Source organism: Aethalodelphis obliquidens, unplaced genomic scaffold (assembly GCF_003676395.1).
Source record: "Aethalodelphis obliquidens isolate GAN/ISIS:26980383/991018 unplaced genomic scaffold, ASM367639v1 scaffold10, whole genome shotgun sequence".
NCBI lineage: Eukaryota > Metazoa > Chordata > Mammalia > Artiodactyla > Delphinidae > Aethalodelphis > Aethalodelphis obliquidens.
Window position 1 is genome coordinate 26,212,513 of NW_020837954.1, and position 18,583 is coordinate 26,231,095.

Consider the following 18,583-nt stretch of genomic DNA (forward strand, 5'->3'; position numbering starts at 1 on the left):
TTTCTTTTATGCTTTGATGACTTTCATTGTGAATATTATTTCAAGGCATGTGATTAAGCAATTTTCATAGTTCTGTATTTTATATCATAATTATGCACTAAGAATTTTCTGGTCTGGGAATTACCTTTGAATTATAATTATAACTTTCTGTAATACTATCATCAGAAAGAATCAACAGGTCTCTGATACTAGTTATCTTTTCTTTCTCTAAGCTTATTAAAATGCTAAAACATAGGCCTTTAATGCTTAAATATTGCTTTTGGGTAGTTAAAAGCTTATAGTGATAGGTAGAATTAAAACATTGTTACATATATTTGAGTGCTGCTTGGTAATGAAAGTACTGTATAGTAATAGTCTTTAGAAAGTTGCTGATTATGGGAAAATGCTGGAAAGGGTAAGGACTTTTCATTTGTAGTGGATTATGGCACATGTTTTTTGAGAAGTGGAGATCCAGTGATTATATGTGTGTTTCTAGTGGGTTGTGGTATACACATATAATGTCAGCATTCTCTGAGGTACTGTTCTGTCAACACTGTTTTATTAGTATCAGTTTGAATGTTGTTCCAGCTGAAACTTATAAGTCACTCTACAGTTAATCAAACGAATGAAATTGGCCTGTAACAGTGAAATGCTTAACACAAGGCCAATGTGAAATAATTTGGCAGTGCTGAGTGTTTTACATGGTTAAATACTGGAGCGTGCAGAGGTATAAAACTAAGCAAATTATGAAATAAATGCTAAGTCTCTTAAGTCATTGACTACAGGATGAACTCCAGATCTCTTAGCGTGGAGTTCGACGTGCCAAACCAGAGTTGCAAGCCTGTGGCGCACCAGCAAGATTGGCTACAGACATGTTTTGGTTTTAACACAGTGTTGAAAACATCTATTTTCCAGCATTTAAAAATTGAGAAACTTTAAATTAAAAAAAAGTGAATTTTACACATTTTCTTAAAAAACTAGAAGGCATGGCAATGATCTGTTGGGGCAACATAGCAGCTTCCCTTTTTATACGGGTGTGTGCTCAGCAATCCCCCGTTGTCCCCAACAGAGATCTTCTTGCTTCCAACATTGAGACCAAGTGTCTGTTGACATTTTTCATCCTGCAGGCTTCACTCCGATGTTAACTGTCCCTGTAGGCATGTGAGTTTGCTGTCCTCCTGTTGTAAATACTTATTTTCCAGTGTCATCTCGAAGCTCCTTAAGTCTAGCCAAATTGTTCTGCCCTTTGTCCCGTCAAACACATACACAGTTAGTCTGGGTCATGCTTCCTCTACCCCTTCCACTGAACTGAGCTGTTTATTGCCTATACCACTTGATGGAAACAGAGCACATGCTACATTGTATAAGTCATCCTTTTATATATATTTTCTAGCTTCTCAACTGTATTAGAATTTTCTTGAGGGCAACAACTATATCTTAGAATTTACTAGTGCCTATCAAATTTATTTTAGATTTAATAGATTAACTATTGTTTAGATTTAGCTTCCAGTGTATGGTAGTATATGATTATTATGATGCTGTAAAAAGATTAGAAAGTATCAAAATCTTGTATAAAGTCTGCTTCCTCAAATAGGACTTTAATTTACTATGTCCATTCCTTTGTAGCTTTGTAATCACATTTATGTAATCTAATTGAGTATTAATTCACTAAACACCTCATTTATTGCCAATTCTCTGATTCTGTTAGGTAGATGAATGAAGTTTCCAAATTACATTACATTATATTACAACATACCATTTTATTTATTTCAGATATGCTTCTTTCTAATGGCTATTATTGTTTTACATGGCTTATTTTCTCATTCATTTGACAAATAGTGTGTACACTCTACGGAAGGCCCTGGAGATGTGTGAACTTGACAAGCATGATGGTACCTGCTCTTCAGAAACTTTTAGCTGGAAAGGCAGATATTAAATAATTGAGTATATAATTGTTCAATTTTGATAAGTATTAAGAAGTAGGGCGTGTTCTGAGACCTTATAACAGAGCACTCTGGTCTGGGGGCAGGGGCTGCAGTATGGCGTACAACACGACTGAATTCTAAACTCCTTGACTTTCTCATAATTCCATAGCAGTTTGTAAAATATTCTGAAGGTAAACATTTAACCTTAGAAACAAATAAATTAAGGGGTAATTTATGTAACAAAATAAGAGCTTAAAAAAAAAAAACTTTTCCAAAGAATTTACCATTGGCTGTAGACATTGCATTAATGATAAAAATTATAATTTATAGCCCTATAGTCTTTGTTTAATACTTGAGTTGAACTCTGTTTAAGTAAACAAAAGGAAAAAGGGAAATTGAGCTAGAAATTTCTGATCTGGCTAACTTGCAAAACAACTTTTGTTTTATGAAAGTAATTATTTCAAAGGCATTTGTAGTAAGAACTTTTCTTATGACTTTCAAAAATAGGATATAAAAAGTAAACTGATTTATTCCTTCAAGAGTAACCAGGGTATTGTACCTTAATTTTATACTTCTAAGCCCATGACTGAGAAAAATTAATAGTTTATCAGTCTGATCTTGGAGTGAGGTAATGTGGTGTCGTGGAAAACCTCAGCAGTAAAGTTAGTGACAAGTGTGAGCCAAAAAATAGAGTGGAATTTTGTGTGGTTGCATATATTTTATCACAACAGTCAGACATGCTTTAAGTGTTTTTTCCTAAGGAAAATAGAATTTTATACTTAACCCATCTAAATATAGTGGTAAAGTTAATGTTTTGCATGGTTTATTGTCACACTGAAACAAAGGTCAGCCGCAGTGGTGCCACTTCTGAAATCTTTGTTAAGAAACTCATGTCACTTGCTAATTATAAAAGGAGATTCAGAAAAATCGCCATACTTAAGGAAGGTTTAGTGCAAATAAACCCAAGATTTTTAAATGTGATCTTAAGGAAATGCAAGGAAATCAGATCAGGGCATAGTTTTTTAAGAAATGTCAAGTGTCATGTACAATTTAAAATAAATTCCAAATAAATCTGTTTAAAATCTTTTTAACTTCAAATATTCATTAATTGAGCCCACATTCATTTTAAATATGTAGAAAGGATGTTGAACTGATAATTTGTCATTTACTAAATTATTTGCCGTTACTGGTGCCTGGAGAAATGTAAAGATAAATTTTTGTAAATGTCAGTTGTCGAATAAAACCTAGCAGGAAAAGCTAATGGAAGTTATTTTATTCATAACATAGCACGAAACTTCCTTTATTTATTTTTTATTTTATTTATTTATTTTTGGTTGTGCTAGGTCTTAATTGCGGCTTGCGGGTTCCTTAGCTGTGGTATGCGAACTCTTAGTTGTGGCATGCATGTGGGATCGAGTTCCCTGATCAGGGATTGAACCTGCGTCCCTTGCATTGGAAGGCAGATTCTTAACCACTGTACCACCAGGGAAGTCCCAGAACAAAACTTCCTTTAATAATTGACTTATGGATTCTTGAACGAGACTCATGTTTCTGACCAATACGTTTTCAGGAAATTTGTAATCAGTATATTATAGATAGAGGAGTTAAATTAATGCATTTTAATGTATAATCTGTTTTCTACTGAGAAGACTTTGAAATATATGCTCAATTGGCAAGGGGATGGGAAAGGATATAAAATTTTATTTGGGGGCTTGGGTAGGCTGGTTAGTGGTCATCTGAATTCCATTTTCTAGTGCTTTGAATCCTGACCAGACATGTTGTAGTGGGACTCCTGTTTGTGTATCTTTTTCTGGTATGATGTTATTTTCTGCATTACTAAGGTTAGTCACATCTTCCATGTAGGCAGTAAGCTGTTTGAGGACAGACAAGATGCTGCATTTCTCCCTCTCCTGAATTCTTCCATAACTCCTAGAAAAGTCCTGGCTCTTGACTTAAGCCCAACAGGATTACAGCTTTATTCTTTCTGATCTCTATAAGGTGAGAGAACCATCATGTAGATTTGAACCTTCAGCAAGTCAGGGAGGCATTTGACACATTAAAAAAAGTAACAGAGGGCTTCCCTGGTGGCGCAGTGGTTGAGAGTCCTCCTGCCGATGCAGGGGACACGGGTTCGTGCCCCGGTCCGGGAAGATCCCACATGCCGCGGAGCGGCTGGGCCCGTGAGCCATGGCAGCTGAGCCTGCGCGTCCGGAGCCTGTGCTCCGCAACGGGAGAGGCCACAGCAGTGAGAGGCCCGCGTACCACAAAAAAAAAAAAAAAGTAACAGAAATGTGTTTATGAAAACCCATATGCCTATTTCCCAAGTCTGACATATAAGTAAAATATAACTCTTCCCGTAACAGTCGTGTGTATTCAGATTTAATGTTGGCATTCAAAAATATACATTGTGTTGCTTAAATTTTCAAAAGCCTATGAAAATACAAATTTTGTTTCTTAAACTTTCAAAAGAGCATAAGATTGGGTTTTTAACATTAACAATAGAATGCAGTGATAGAAATTATCTGTGATTTCTCGATGCAGAAAAACAAGGTCTCTTTTGAAATGCCTTAATTTGGGGTTTCTTCCTGGCCCGCGAAAGAACAGGGATTCTTGTTTCCTCATGCCATCAGTTTTCTGTGAGCATACGGAAGGTAGAGTGTACACAGATTTCCTCTGCTTTTCTGGGGTTGGCCAAGGCATAAGTTTAATCCATTGAAAATGTCCACTTGACCATTCCTGCAGTTTTTTCTCCTTGGCTTGACAGATGGTGGTGTCCACTCATGTTGTGGTGATCTAGTTGTCCATGAGGAGGTAATCTTAACTTGACATGGACCTCTGACCATTTGGGTTGATATGCTTGGCCCTGTGGCCTAGGAATGAGATGATAATGGATGTCATATTTTATTATTAGAGGGTTTATATTGGTCTTACCTTTCTTTCAGATTAGGGACAAAAAACACAAAATGTTGGGATTATTTAATATAAAACTTTTGTGTTGCTGGGCCACCCATCTTCTCTGCTGTTGCCTTGACTTCCTTGGAAATAGGAGTTTTAGCTTCCCCTGACCTCTAGTTCTTCATCCCTCTTCTATGTTCTGTTCCTGCTTCATCTGTCCACCTGTGTGTTCTCTATTCTTACAGAAAACAAAATCTCTGCATATGGTATGTTTTATATTGGGATAATGAGAAATTAACTAAAATCATGTATAGAGATTCCACCCCTTTCTAGTTTATTTTACTGTGTGTGTGTGTGTGTGTGTGTGTGTGTGTGTTTGTGTTTCCCCCGAGTATATTAATAAAGTTACTTTGTGAGTACTTGTATGAATTTAAACCTTCCACAAGCCAGGGGGAACAGTTTGACCCATAAAGCAAACTTAAAAATGTATTTATGAAAGCCAAGTATGTACCTTCCAAGTCTGACATATGAGTAAAATATGAATAAAAGTAACATGTAGTTAAATTTAATGTAGAATTGAAAAATATTTTGTTTAAATTTTCAAAAACTATAAATAAAGATTGAATTTTGAAGATTACCAATAGATTGTAGCTATAAAATAGAACATTTTCCTCAAAGAAATTGAGATGTCATTGATGAGGTTCCTATGGTAATTAAAAAAATAATATTATATATTTTAAATGTTTGATTATGAGAATAATTATATATAATCATAATTACAAATGGTGTTTTTTCAATTCTCTGAGATGCTAAAATGTAAAATAAAATAGATTTTCATAAATGTTTATGCACCTTAATTAGTGAGATTTTTCTGCCTAAATGTAGATAGAAATAGAACCATACAGTATGATTAAGAATTCTGACTACCATTATAGTTTGGTATTATAATAAATTACAGTTCAGAAGTTAAATTATATCTGATATTTGAGTGAGGCCATGGATCTTAAAGAATTATTAGCAACTGGAATATACTACTAAGATGAAATAATGTATTTGAAAGTGCTTTGTAAATGATATACTGTATAGACACACCTCGAAGTCTTAATCACAGTTATCTGGATGGTCATTTACTACTGATACTGTAGGAGAAAGAAGAGTGTAGAAATTATCATAGTGTACCTGGGCCAGCCTACAGCAGGGTGTTTAACCTAGACTGTAGGTCATGAGAGAGAGACTCTAATTCTAAAATCAAACACAAATGTCCTGTATGTGTGCATGGACACATTTGTAGGGCAAGGATGCATACTATTTATCAGATTATATAAGAACCATGATTCATATACTGTATGGTATTTTTTACTTAAACATTAAAGGAAGGTGGGAATTCCCTGGCGATCCAGTGGTTAGGACTCAGCGCTTTCACTCCCAGGGTTCGATCCCTGGTCAGGGAACTGTGATCCCGGAAGCAGCGCAGCATGGCCAAAAAAAAAAAAAATTAATGGAAGGTAAGCATTTATTTCCTTTAACCAGATTTTCTAGCATCATAATAATATATATCTGTAGGACATTTTTTATTTTACTGATAAATGGAACCTTTACTTGGTTACTTTATTTGGTCCTCAAAGTAATAGTCTCTCCATTTTACAGATAAGGAGGTTAAATGACTTGTATGATTTGACACCTTTACCTGTTTCAATTTGTGACAAAACCAGAACATGACACTCTTCTTCTAACTCTGGGACCTGTGCTTGTTTCTTGCCACCTCAGTCACAATTGCCCTGTTGATAAAACATTTCTAGAGTGTTTGTAAAATATGGTGCAACATTTTGATTTCTTTTTTCTTTTTTTTTTTAACTACCTATTTAAGTGAATTTAGTTTCTGCCAGATACTAAACGTGTGGCCCTTAATTAGCTTACATTGATTTTGCCATAGAGAATTTTTGTGTCATTCTGAACTAGATAGGATAATCTTTTCAAACATTCTACTTCCCATGATAATGCATTTAACTTGGCACAAAATTCCAGATCATTGGATTTTGTCTGAAGAAAACAAGATATGCATAAAATTTCACACTATCAATCCTTTTGTTACCTTGAAAAAATCTCTATTAATTTGTAGGGTTGGTTAGTAAAGAGAAATTTTTTTTTTTTTTACTATTTTGTCCGATGGTTATTTGATGTGTTCACTCTTTTTTTTTAAATTTAATTTAATTTTTTATACAGCAGGTTCTTATTAGTTATCCATTTTATACATATTAGTGTATACATGTCAATCCCAATCTCCCAAGTGATCCCATCACCACCACCACCCCGCCGCCTCCCTCGCCCCACCGCTTTCCCCCCTTGGTGTCCATACATTTCTTCGCTACATCCGTGTCTGTGTTTCTGCCCTGCAAACCGGTTCATCTGTACCATTTTTCTAGGTTCCACATATATGCGTTAATATATGATATTTGTTTTTCTCTTTCTGACTTACTTCACTCTGTATGACGGTCTCTAGATCCATCCACATTTCTACAAATGACCCAGTTTCGTTCCTTTTTATGGCTGAGTAATATTCCATTGTATATATGTACCACATCTTCTTTATCCATTCGTCTGTTGAGGGGGACTTAAGTTGCTTCCATGCCCTGGCTGTTGTAAATAGTGCTGCAGTGAACATTAGGGTGCATGTGTCTTTTTGAATTACGGTTTTCTCTGGGTATATGCCCAGTAGTGGGATTGCTGGGTCATATGGTAATTCTATTTTTAGTTTTTTAAGGAACCTCCATACTGTTCTCCATAGTGGCTGTATCAATTTACATTCCCACCAACAGTGCAAGAGGGTTCCCTTTTCTCCACACCCTCTCCAGCATTTCTTGTTTGTAGATTTTCTGATGATGCCCATTCTAACTGGTGTGAGGTGATACATCATTGTAGTTTTGATTTGCATTTCTCTAATAATTAGTGATGTTGAGCAGCTTTTCATGTGCTTCTTGGCCATCTGTATGTCTTCTTTGGAGAAATGTCTGTTTAAGTCTTCTGCCCATTTTTGGATTGAGTTGTTTGTTTTTTAAATTTTGAGCTGCATGAACTGTTTATATATTTTGGAGATTCATCCTTTGTCCGTTGATTCGTTTGCAAATATTTTCTCCCATTCTGAGGGTTGTCTTGTTTGTAGTTTCCTTTGCTTTGCAAAAGTTTTTAAGTTTCATTACGTCCCATTTGTTTATTTTTGTTTTTATTTCCATTACTCTAGGAGGTGGATCAAAAAAGATCTTGATTTATGTCGAAGAGTGTTCTTCCTATGTTTTCCTCTAAGAGTTTTATAGTGTCCAGTCTTACATTTAGGTCTGTAATTCATTTTGAGTTTATTTTTGTGTATGGTGATAGGGAGTGTTCTAATTTCATTCTTTTACATATAGCTGTCCAGTTTTCCCAGCACTGCTTATTGAAGAGACTGTCTTTTCTCCATTGTATATCCTGCCTCCTTTGTCATAGATTAGTTGACCATGGTTTGTGGGTTTATCTCTGGACTTTCTATTGTGTTGCATTGATCTGTATATCTGTTTGTGTGCCAGTACCATACTGTCTTGATTACTGTAGCTTTGTAGTATAGTCTGAAGTCAGGGAGTCTGATTCCTCCAGCTCCGTTTTTTTTCCCCCAAGACTGCTTTGGCTATTCGGGGTCTTTTGTGTCTCCATACAGATTTTAAGATTTTTTTGTTCTAGTTCTGTAAAAAATGCCATTGGTAATTTGATAGGGATTGCATTGAATCTGTAGATTGCTTTGGGTAGTATAGTCATTTTCACAGTATTGATTCTTCTAATCCAAGAACATGGTATATCTCTCCAACTGTTTGTATCGTCTTTAATTTCTTTCATCAGTGTCTTATAGTTTTCTGCATACAGGTCTTTTGTCTCCCTAGGTAGGTTTATTCCTAGGTATTTTATTCTTTTTCTTGCAATGGTAAATGGGAGTGTTTCCTTAATTTCTCTTTCACATTTTTCATCATTGGTGTATAGGAATGCGAGATATTTCTGTGCATTAATTTTGTATCCTGCAGCTTTACCAGATTCATTGATTAGCTTTAGTAGTTTTCTGGTGGCATCTTTAGGATTCTCTATGTATAGTATTATGTCATCTGCAAACAGTGACAGTTTTACTTCTTCTTTTCCAATTTGTGTTCCTTTTACTTCTTTTTCTTCTCTGATTGCCGTGGCTAGGACTTCCAAAACTATGTTGAATAATAGTAGTGAGGGTGGACATCCTTGTTTTGTTCCTGATCTTAGAGGAAATGCTTTCAGTTTTTCACCATTGAGAATTACGTTTGCTGTAGGTTGGTCGTATATGGCCTTTATAATGTTGAGGTAGGTTCCCTCTATGCCCACTCTCTGGAGAGTTTTATCATAAATGTGTGTTGAATTTTGTCAAGAGCTTTTTCTGCATCTATTGAGATGATCATATGGTTTTTATACCTCAGTTTGTTAATATGGTATATCACTTTGATTGATTTGCATATATTGAAGAACCCTTGCATCCCTGGGATAAATCCTACTTGATCATGGTATATGATCCTTTTAATGTGTTGTTGGATTCTGTTTGCTAGTATTTTGTTGAAGATTTTTGCTTCTATATTCATCAGTGATATTGGTCTGTAATTTTCTTTTTTTGTAGTATCTTTGTCTGGTTTTGGTATCAGGGTGTTGGTGACCTCATAGAATGAGTTTGGGAGTGTTCCTTCCTCTGCAGTTTTTTGGAAGAGTTTGAGAAGGATGGGTGTTAGCTCTTTTCTAAATGTTTGATAGAATTCACCTGTGAAGCCATCTGGTCCTGGACTTTTGTTTGTTGGAAGATTTTTTTTTTTTTTTGCGGTTCGCGGGCCTCTCACTGTTGTGGCCTCTCCCATCGTGGAGCACAGGCTCCAGACGCGCAGGCTCAGTGGCCATGGCTCACAGGCCTAGCCGCTCTGCGGCATGTGGGATCTTCCCGGACCGGGGCATGAACCCGTGTCCCCTGCATCGGCAGGCGGACTGTCAACCACTGCGCCACCAGGGAAGCCCTGTTGGAAGATTTTTAATCACAGTTTCAATTTCATTACTTGTGATTGGTCTGTTCATATTTTCTATTTCTTCCTGGTTCAGCCTCGGAAGGTTATACTTTTCTAAGAATGTGTCCATTTCTCCCAGGTTGTCCATGTTATTGGCATAGAGTTGCTTGTAGTAGTCTCTTAGGATGCTTTGTATTTCTGCGGTGTCTGTTGTAAGTTCTCTTTCATCTCTAATTTTATTGATTTGAGTCCTCTCCCTCTTTTTTTGATGAGTCTGGCTAATGGTTTATCAATTCTGTTTATCTTCTCAAAGAACCAGCTTTTAGTTTTTGATCTTTGCTATTGTTTTCTTTGTTTCTATTTCATTTATTTCTGCTCTGATCTTTATGATTTCTTTCCTTTTGCTAACTTTGGGTTTTGTTTGTTCTTCTTTCTCTAGTTCCTTTAGGTGTAAGTTTAGATTGTTTATTTGAGATTTTTCTTGTTTCTTGAGGTAGGCTTGTATTGCTATAAACTTGTCTCTTAGAACTGCTTTTGCTGCATCCCATGGGTTTTGGATTGTCGTGTTTTCGTTGTCATTTGTCCCTAGGTACTTTCTGATTTCCTCTTTGATTTCTTCAGTGATCTCTTGGTTATTTAGTATCATATTGTTTAGCCTCCATGTGTTTATGTTGTTTACGGTTTTTTCCCTGTAATTGTTTTCTAATCTCATAGCATTGTGGTCAGAAAAGATGCCTGATATGATTTCAGTTTTCTTAAATTTACTGAGGCTTGATTTGTGACCCGAAATGTGATCTATCCTGAAGAATGTTCTGTGCGCACTTGAGAAGAAAGTGTAATGTGCTGCTTTTGGATGGAATGTCCTGTAAATATCAATTAAATCTATCTGGTCTATTGTGTCATTTAAAGCTTGTGTTTCCTTATTAATTTTCTGTTTGGATGATCTGTCCATTGGTGTAAGTGAGTTGTTACAGTCCCCCACTATTTTTGTGTTACTGTCAGTTTCCCCTTTTGTAGCTGTTAGCAGTTGCCTTATGTATTGAGGTGCTCCTATGTTGGGTGCATATATATTTATAATTTTTATATCTTCTTCTTGGATTGATCCCTTGGCCATTATGTCGTGTTCTTCCTTGTCTCTTGTAACATTCTTTATTTTAAAGTCTATTTTATCTGATATGAGTATTGTTACTCCAGGTTTCTTCTGATTTCTATTTGCATGGAATATCTTTTTCTATACCTTCACTTTCAGTCTGTATGTGTCCCTAGGTCTGAAGTGGGTCTCTTGTAGACAGCATCTATATGGGTCTTGTTTTTGTATCCATTCAGCAAGCATGTGTCTTTTGGTTGGAGCATTTAATCCATTCACGTTTAAGGTAATTATCAATATGTTCCTATTACCATTTTCTTAATTGTTTTGGGTTTGTTTTTGTAGGTCCCTTTCTTCTCTTGTGTTTCCCACTTAGAGAAGTTCCTTTAGCATTTGTTGTAGAGCTGGTTGGTGGTGCTGAATTCTCTTAGCTTTTGCTTGTCTGTAAAGCTTTTGATTTCTTCATCAAATCTGAATGAGATCCTTGCCGGGTAGAGTAATCTTGGTTGTAGCTTCTTCCCTTTTATTACTTTAAATATGTCATGACAGTCCCTTCTGGCTTGTAGAGTTTCTGCTGAGAAATCAGTTGTTAACCTTATGGGAGTTCCCTTGTATGTTATTTGTCATTTTTCCCTTTTTGCTTTCAATAATTTTTCTTTGTTTTTAATTTTTGTCAATTTGAATACTATGTGTCTCAGCATGTTTCTCCTTGGGTTTATCCTGCCTGGGACTCTCTGTGCTTCCTGGACTTGGGTGGCTATTTTCTTTCCCATGTTAATCTCTTCAAATACTTTCTCAACTCCTTTCTCTCTCTCTTCTTCTTCTGGGACCCCTATAATGTGAATGTTGTTGCATTTAATGTTGTCCCATAGGTCTCTTAGGCTGACTTCAGTTCTTTTCATTCTTTTTTCTTTATTCAGTTCTGCAACAGTGAATTCCACCATTCTGTCTTCCAGGTCACTTATCCATTCTTTTGCCTCAGTTATTCTGCTATTGATTCCTTCTAGTGTATTTTTCATTTCAGTTATTGTATTGTTCATCTCTGTTTGTTCTTTAATTCTTCAAGGTGTTTGTTCTTTAATTCTTCTAGGTCTTTGTTAAACATTTCTTGCATCTTCTCGATCTTTGCCTCCATTCTTTTTCCGAGGTCCTGGCTCATCTTCACTATCATTATTCTGAAATCTTTTTCTGGAAGGTTGCCTATGTCCACTTCATTTAGTTGTTTTTCTGGGGTTTTATCTTGTTCCTTCATCTGGTACATAACCCTCTTCCTTTTCATCTTGTCTTTCTGTGAACGTCGTTTTTTTTTTTTTTTTTTTTGCGGTACGCCATCCTCTCACTGTTGTGGCCTCTCCTGTTGTGGAGCTCAGGCTCCGGACGCACAGGCTCAGCGACCATGGCTCACGGGCCCAGCCGCTCTGCAGCATGTGGGATCTCCCCAGACCTGGGCACGAACGTGTGTCCCCTGCATCAGCAGGCGGACTCTCAACCACTGTGCCACCAGGGAAGCCCTGAACGTCATTTTTGATCCACAGGCTGTAGGATTCTAGTTCTTCTTGCTTCTGCTGTCTGCCCTGTGGTGGATGAGGCTATCTAAGAGGCTTGTTCAAGTTGCCTGATTGGAGGGACTGGGGGTGGGTAGAGCTGGCTGTTTGTTGCTCTGGTGGGCAGAGGTCAGTAAAACTTTAATCCCCTTGTCTGCTGATGGGTGGGGCTGGGTTCCCTCCCTGATGGTTGTTTGGCCTGAGGCTACCCAACACTGGAGCCGACTGGAGCTCTTTGGTGGGACTAATGGCAGACTCTGGGAGGGCTGACGCCAAGGAGTACTTCGTAGAACTTCTGCTGCCAGTGTCCTTGTCCTCATGGTGAGACAGAGCCACCCCCAACCTGTGCAGGAGACCCTCCAACACTAGCAGGTACGTCTGGTTCAGTCCCCTAAGGGGTCACTGCTCCTTCCCTTGGGTTCCGATGCACACACTACTTTGTGTGTGCCCTCCAAGAGTGGAGTCTCTTTTCCCCCAGTCCTGTCAAAGTCCTGCAGTCAAATCCCGCTTCCCTTCAAAGTCTGATTCTCTAGGAATTCTTCCTCATGTTACCAGACCCCCAGGTTGTGAAGCCTGATGTGGGCCTCAGAACTTTCACTCCAGTGGGTGGACTCCTGTGGTATAATTGTTCTCCAGTTTGTGAGTCATGCACCCACCAGTTATGGGATTTGATCTTATTGTGATTGTGCCCCTCCTGCCATCTCATTGCAGCTTCTCCTTTGTCTTTGGATGTGGGGTATCTTTTTTGGTGAGTTCCAGTGTCTTCCTGTTGATGATTGTTCAGCAGTTAGTTGTGATTCCAGTGCTCTCGCAGGAGGAAGTGAGGGCACATCCTTCTACTCTGCCATCTTGAACCTGTTCTAGTAAAGAGAAATTAAAGATTTTTTGAAATGATTGCACATCATATATTTAAAGGTGAGACATCGGTTGCCTGATTTCTCTTTAGAACTTCGTAATTTTTAAATTGCAATAAAGAACACTCTGAAGCTTGAATAAAATAGTGCTAATGTTTTATGGAAGTGCATCTACCATATGCTCTCCTGCAGGAAGTTTTACTTACATGTGGACTTTGGAGAAGAAACCTAATTTAGCATGAGAACATCTGCAGTTCATTCTTTCATTCAACAATCATTTATGTGCCAAGCAGTTTGCTAGAAATTCGGTGATGAACAGTGCATGGACCTGTCCTCTAGAAGTTAGAGCCTGGTTGATGAGAGGAGACAGACAAACAAATGAACAGTTATACCATGTGACAAGTGAAATACTACCTATTAAAAACTCTGCTATTGCAATTTTTAACAAGAAATTTTCTTCTGTCTCTCCAGAATTCTTGCTGGATGGTAACCTTTGATAAACATAAAAGGCCAACCTTTGTTTTTACTTAGTATCCTTTAAAATTATAGTCTATTTCCAAATCACCGTGACTTCCTACATTTTAATTCTAAGGTCTGGTTTAAACTTTTTGAAGCCATGGATTTAGCCAGTTTATCTAATGTATTGTTTCACTTTTGTTTATGTTCTGTGTCATGCAGTGAAGGGTTTGAGGTGATGTATTACTTAACATGTAAGGCACTTTAATGAACGTGTAGATTCATTAAAATTTTTTTAAATCAGCATTTTTTAATGATATGAATTACATACAATAAGAATAAACTTCACAAATTTTAAGTAGATAATTTGATGACTTTTGACAAATGTATATAATCATGTTACTAGTGTCACAATCAAGATAAAGATCATTTTTGTCTTGCCAAAAAGTTTTTTACAGCCACCTTTTAGCCTCTCCCCCACCACCACTTCCTCTCTTCTCTGCCTTTCCCCCTTACCTCCCCATCCCTGACAACTACTCATCTTTAGTTTTGCCTTTTATATAATTTCATATAAATGGAATCATATGGCATCTAGTTTTTTCTGCCTTGCCTTTATATCTGACTTCTTTCACTTAGCAAAATGCTTTTCGGATTCATCCATTTTGTTGCATGTATCAGTAGTTCCTTTTTATTGTTGGGTATTATTCAGTTGTTACAATACGTTTATTCATCTGTTATTAATGGATATTTGGATTGTTTTCAGTTTGGACCTGTTATGAATGAAGTTACTATGAACATTCATGTGTAAGTCTTTCGTGACTATCTTTTCATTTCTCTAGGGCAAATATCTAAGAATGAGATACCTGAGTTGCATGGTAAATGAATTTAATTTTATGAGAAATTGTCAGACTGTTTTCCAAGGTGACTGTATCATTTAACATTCCCACCAGCGGTGTCTAAGAGTTCTAGTTGCTCCAAATTCTCAGCAAGACTTGGTATTCAGTCTTTTTAATTTTAACCATTCTTGTGAGTGTGTAGTGGTATCTCACTATGGTTTTTGTTTACACTTTCCTAATGACTAATAATGTGGAGTATCATTTCAAATGCTCATTTGCCCTTTGTATATCTTCTTTGGAGAAGTGACTATTTAAATCTTTCAGCCATATTTTTAAGAGAGTTGTCTTCTGTTAGTTATAAGAGCTACTTATGTATTCTGGATTTAAGTTTTTAATCAGAGAAGTATTTTAAAAAATAGTTTTCTCAGTCTGAGGGTCGCCTTATCATTTTTACGTGATTTTCAAAGCAGAATTTTTAATTATAAAGAAGTTCAATTTATATTTTAATGTGTCATGGTTTTTTGTGCCCTAAAAAACCCAAGATCACAGAGATCTTCTTCTAGAAGTTTCTGTAAGTTTTATAGTTTTAGCTTTTACATTTGGATCTGTGATCCTTTCAAAGTAATTTTTATATATGCGTTGAGGTCGTTTTTTTCCTTAAGGATATCTAATTATTCCAGCACCACTTATTGAGAGTTCACTCTCTCACTGAATTGCCTTGGCGCCTTTGTCAAAAATCAAATGACTTTTTATGTATGGCTCAATTTCTGGACTATCTGTCCTATTCCATTGATCTATTTGTCTGTCTGTAGGCCAATATTATACTGTTTTGATTACTATTCGTACGCCTTACAATAAGGCTGACAGTCAGCCAGTAAGTCCTCCAACTTTGAATGTGAGTAGTGAGAGCGGACATCCTTGCCTTGTTTCCAATATTAGGGGAAAACCATTCAGTCTTTCACCATTAAGTGTAATATTAGCTGTAGACTTTTCATAAACTGTCATGACTTTTTACACTCTTGGAGCAAATAATTTCCACATTGTAGACAGATTAATTCGATTGGAAGATGTTTTCGAAAGACTCTTTAGAGGGAATTTCAGAATTTTATCTCCTGAATTCCCTGAGACTTTCACTGAAGTTGCAAAGCCAGTAGATAACTTACAACTTTCCAAATCTTATATCTGAAAAAGAATTCTCATCCAGCTTTCCATAGAAAGCCCATGACTAGGACCAACACCATGTTTTCTTAATTCACTCTTCCAAATGAGAAAGTCATGAAGGGAAAGAGGCACTTCTCTCCTAATGACTTTTTGAACACTTGAATAGTTTTGCCTCTGGATCTAAGATGAGATGATTCCAAGGCAATTGTTTGCAAAATATAGCCTTTTTTTGGTAGGGTTAAGGGAGTAAAATGGCAGTGATGCACTACTGGTTTTACACAACTGTCTCGTCAGGAGTGATGGCTGAGACCTTGGAATAGGCTGCTCATCTGGTTTCTCCAGGACAAAAGTCTGTAGGTCAGCCTCAGAACTAGTTGCCATTCCAGCATGATTAGAGCCATATAAAAAACTCAGTCCTGAGCAGAGGTAGGGTGGTTTCTGTTTTTTGTTTGATTGGTTTGCTTGTTTGTTTTTAACTCTAACCTTCAGGGCTGAGCTGTGGTTCCATTTTTCATGGAGGATTAACCCTGTTAGTGTAGGGCAAGGTATAATTCTGGTCTCCTTCCTCCACACCCTTTAAAAACCATACTTGAAGTCTTTCTCACAGCATTAGAGGATGATTACTGTAAGAAGGAATGCTCTCTTTTGGCAATGTGCAGGGGGAATGCACAGCACAGAACCAGAAAATCCAATGAACAGGTAGGTCAAATGGGCTATTTAGTGACTTACTATTGGGTTTTGTTGACTTCATACACCAAGGAGCCCAGAGGTTCACTGTTAAGTGGCTTTTATATCTATTCCCTTTGAAATATGTGGGTAATAATTGAGTAGACCTTGGTTTTTATCTTATTTCAAAACCCTAGTTGAGAAGAGTTCCAGAAATAAGGCCTGTGTATTGGTATATGGGAAATAGAATGTTAGTACATAGGTAAGTACCACTGGAAAATCAGATTTCATACTTGATAGAACTGGCAAATTCATGGTAGTTGTCTTCCAGAAGCTAAGGGGATTAAACACTGGATGGCAGGTAGAGGAGAGCCAGCTTCTGATTGACGATTCCCTTGGGAAAAACCTAAGGCCGCAGCCCTGGCTCCCAGTGAAGTTCCCCATAGCAATCTTAACAGTCATGGATTCATGTTTCTCCAGAATGACACAAGCCACTTCTCTCTCCTTAGAGTAGATTGGCTAATGATTTGATGATGCCCCAGAGGAATGGGGGGGGGTGGTGGTGGAAGTGGGTGGCGAGATGTTTTTAAAGTTTAGATTGTTAGTGTCTGGTTAATGGTAACTGAAAGCTGTCTTTTAATGTGTTGGAGATGTATCCCTGCATGACAATAGCAATGGTAAATATTTTGTAAAGCTATAATAAAGAAGTCATACATATATCTAAAAAAGACAAAAACTAATTCAAAAAGATACATGCACCCCAATGTTCATAGCAGCACTATTTACAATAGCCAAGCCATGGAAGCAACCTATAAGAATCCATTGACAGATGAATGGATAAAGAAGATGTAGTATACACACACACAATGGAATATTACTCAGCCATAAAAAAGAATGAGATAATGCCTTTTCCAGCAACATGGATGGACCTAGAGATTATCATACTAAGTGAAGTAAGTCAGACAGAGAAAGACAAATATCATATAATATCAATTATATGTGGAATCTAAAAAATACGGTACAAATAACTTATTTACAAAACAGAAACAGATTCACAGACATAGAAAACGAAAACATGGTTACCGAAGGGGAAAGGGGAGGGATAAATTAGGAGTTTGGGATTAATAGATACACACTACTATATATAAAATAGATAAACAACAAGGATTTACTATATAGCAATGGGAAGTATATTCAATATCTTATAATAACCTATACTGGAAAAGAATATATATATAAAAATAACTGAATCGCTTTGCTGTACACCTGCAACTATCACAAAATGGTAAATCAACTATACGTACTTCAGTTTAAAAAAAAGAAGCCATATATAAAACAAACATTTATCATTTCCCTTAAGGATTTTTCAAACTGTAAATCAGAGTTCTAAGGAGGGTTTTTAATGATTAAAATAATCATTGTTTTTCTCTTTTTAAATTGATATTTTCAGATGCCTTTTATATTTATGTGATAGTTCTGTTTCTAACTTACATATTCACAGCAAAACCCCTAAAGGAATGTTAAATAAGACTTTTGTAGCACTATAAAGCCGTGTTAGAATGTCCAGAGGAATCTTTTACTTGAAAGTCTGTAGATTGTGCTTTTGATCTTTTACTGTAGAGGGTGCCTGGCCCTGTGAGTCTCACTTCACACCATTCTGCACGTTTGACACATGCACAGTATGTGTGCGTGTGTGAGGGTGTGTCCAGGTAATGCTGCTCATTTGGGTGTGTCCGGTTAAAACAATTTCAGCCCATAATTTTTATGTATAAGTGTAAAAATTGGATTCTTAGCATTTCAAAGTCTTTTTCTGGCTTCATAAACTTTTTTTTTTACATATAATTCTACAACTATTAGGATAAAAGGCAGGTTTTACTAGCATTTGGGTATGTTTACTTTAGTGAATCATTTTAACATGTTTCTTAACTTTCTATTTAAATATATGAAATATGAACTTTGCAAAGAGACTAGTTTAAACTAAATTGTTTTCTACCCATGGGAGTTTTTGAATAGAACTTAGAGAAGAAAAATTCTGGAAGGAAAATACACCAGCTGCCTAAAACTACCTGGTATCATCTTGGCCCAGTCATTCTAAGTGTCAGTTTCTTAACCTGTAAAATTAAGGGTTTGGACTGAACCATCTTGAATAT

General features: G+C 36.7%; 1 protein-coding gene across 9 annotated transcripts in view; it reads left to right on the forward strand.

The window, feature by feature from the left end:
• FRMD6 (FERM domain containing 6) overlaps nucleotides 1-18,583 on the forward strand; it is a 256,887-nt gene that overhangs the window by 188,250 nt on the left and 50,054 nt on the right. The window contains exon 1 of one of the 9 annotated variants that reach the window (XM_027111231.1): nucleotides 6,285-6,304. The exons of the other annotated variants lie outside the window; for them this stretch is intronic. The gene's annotated coding sequence lies outside the window, so the exon portion shown is untranslated. Of the gene's footprint in view, nucleotides 1-6,284; nucleotides 6,305-18,583 lie in introns of those variants that run through there. 9 annotated transcript variants of the gene reach the window in all.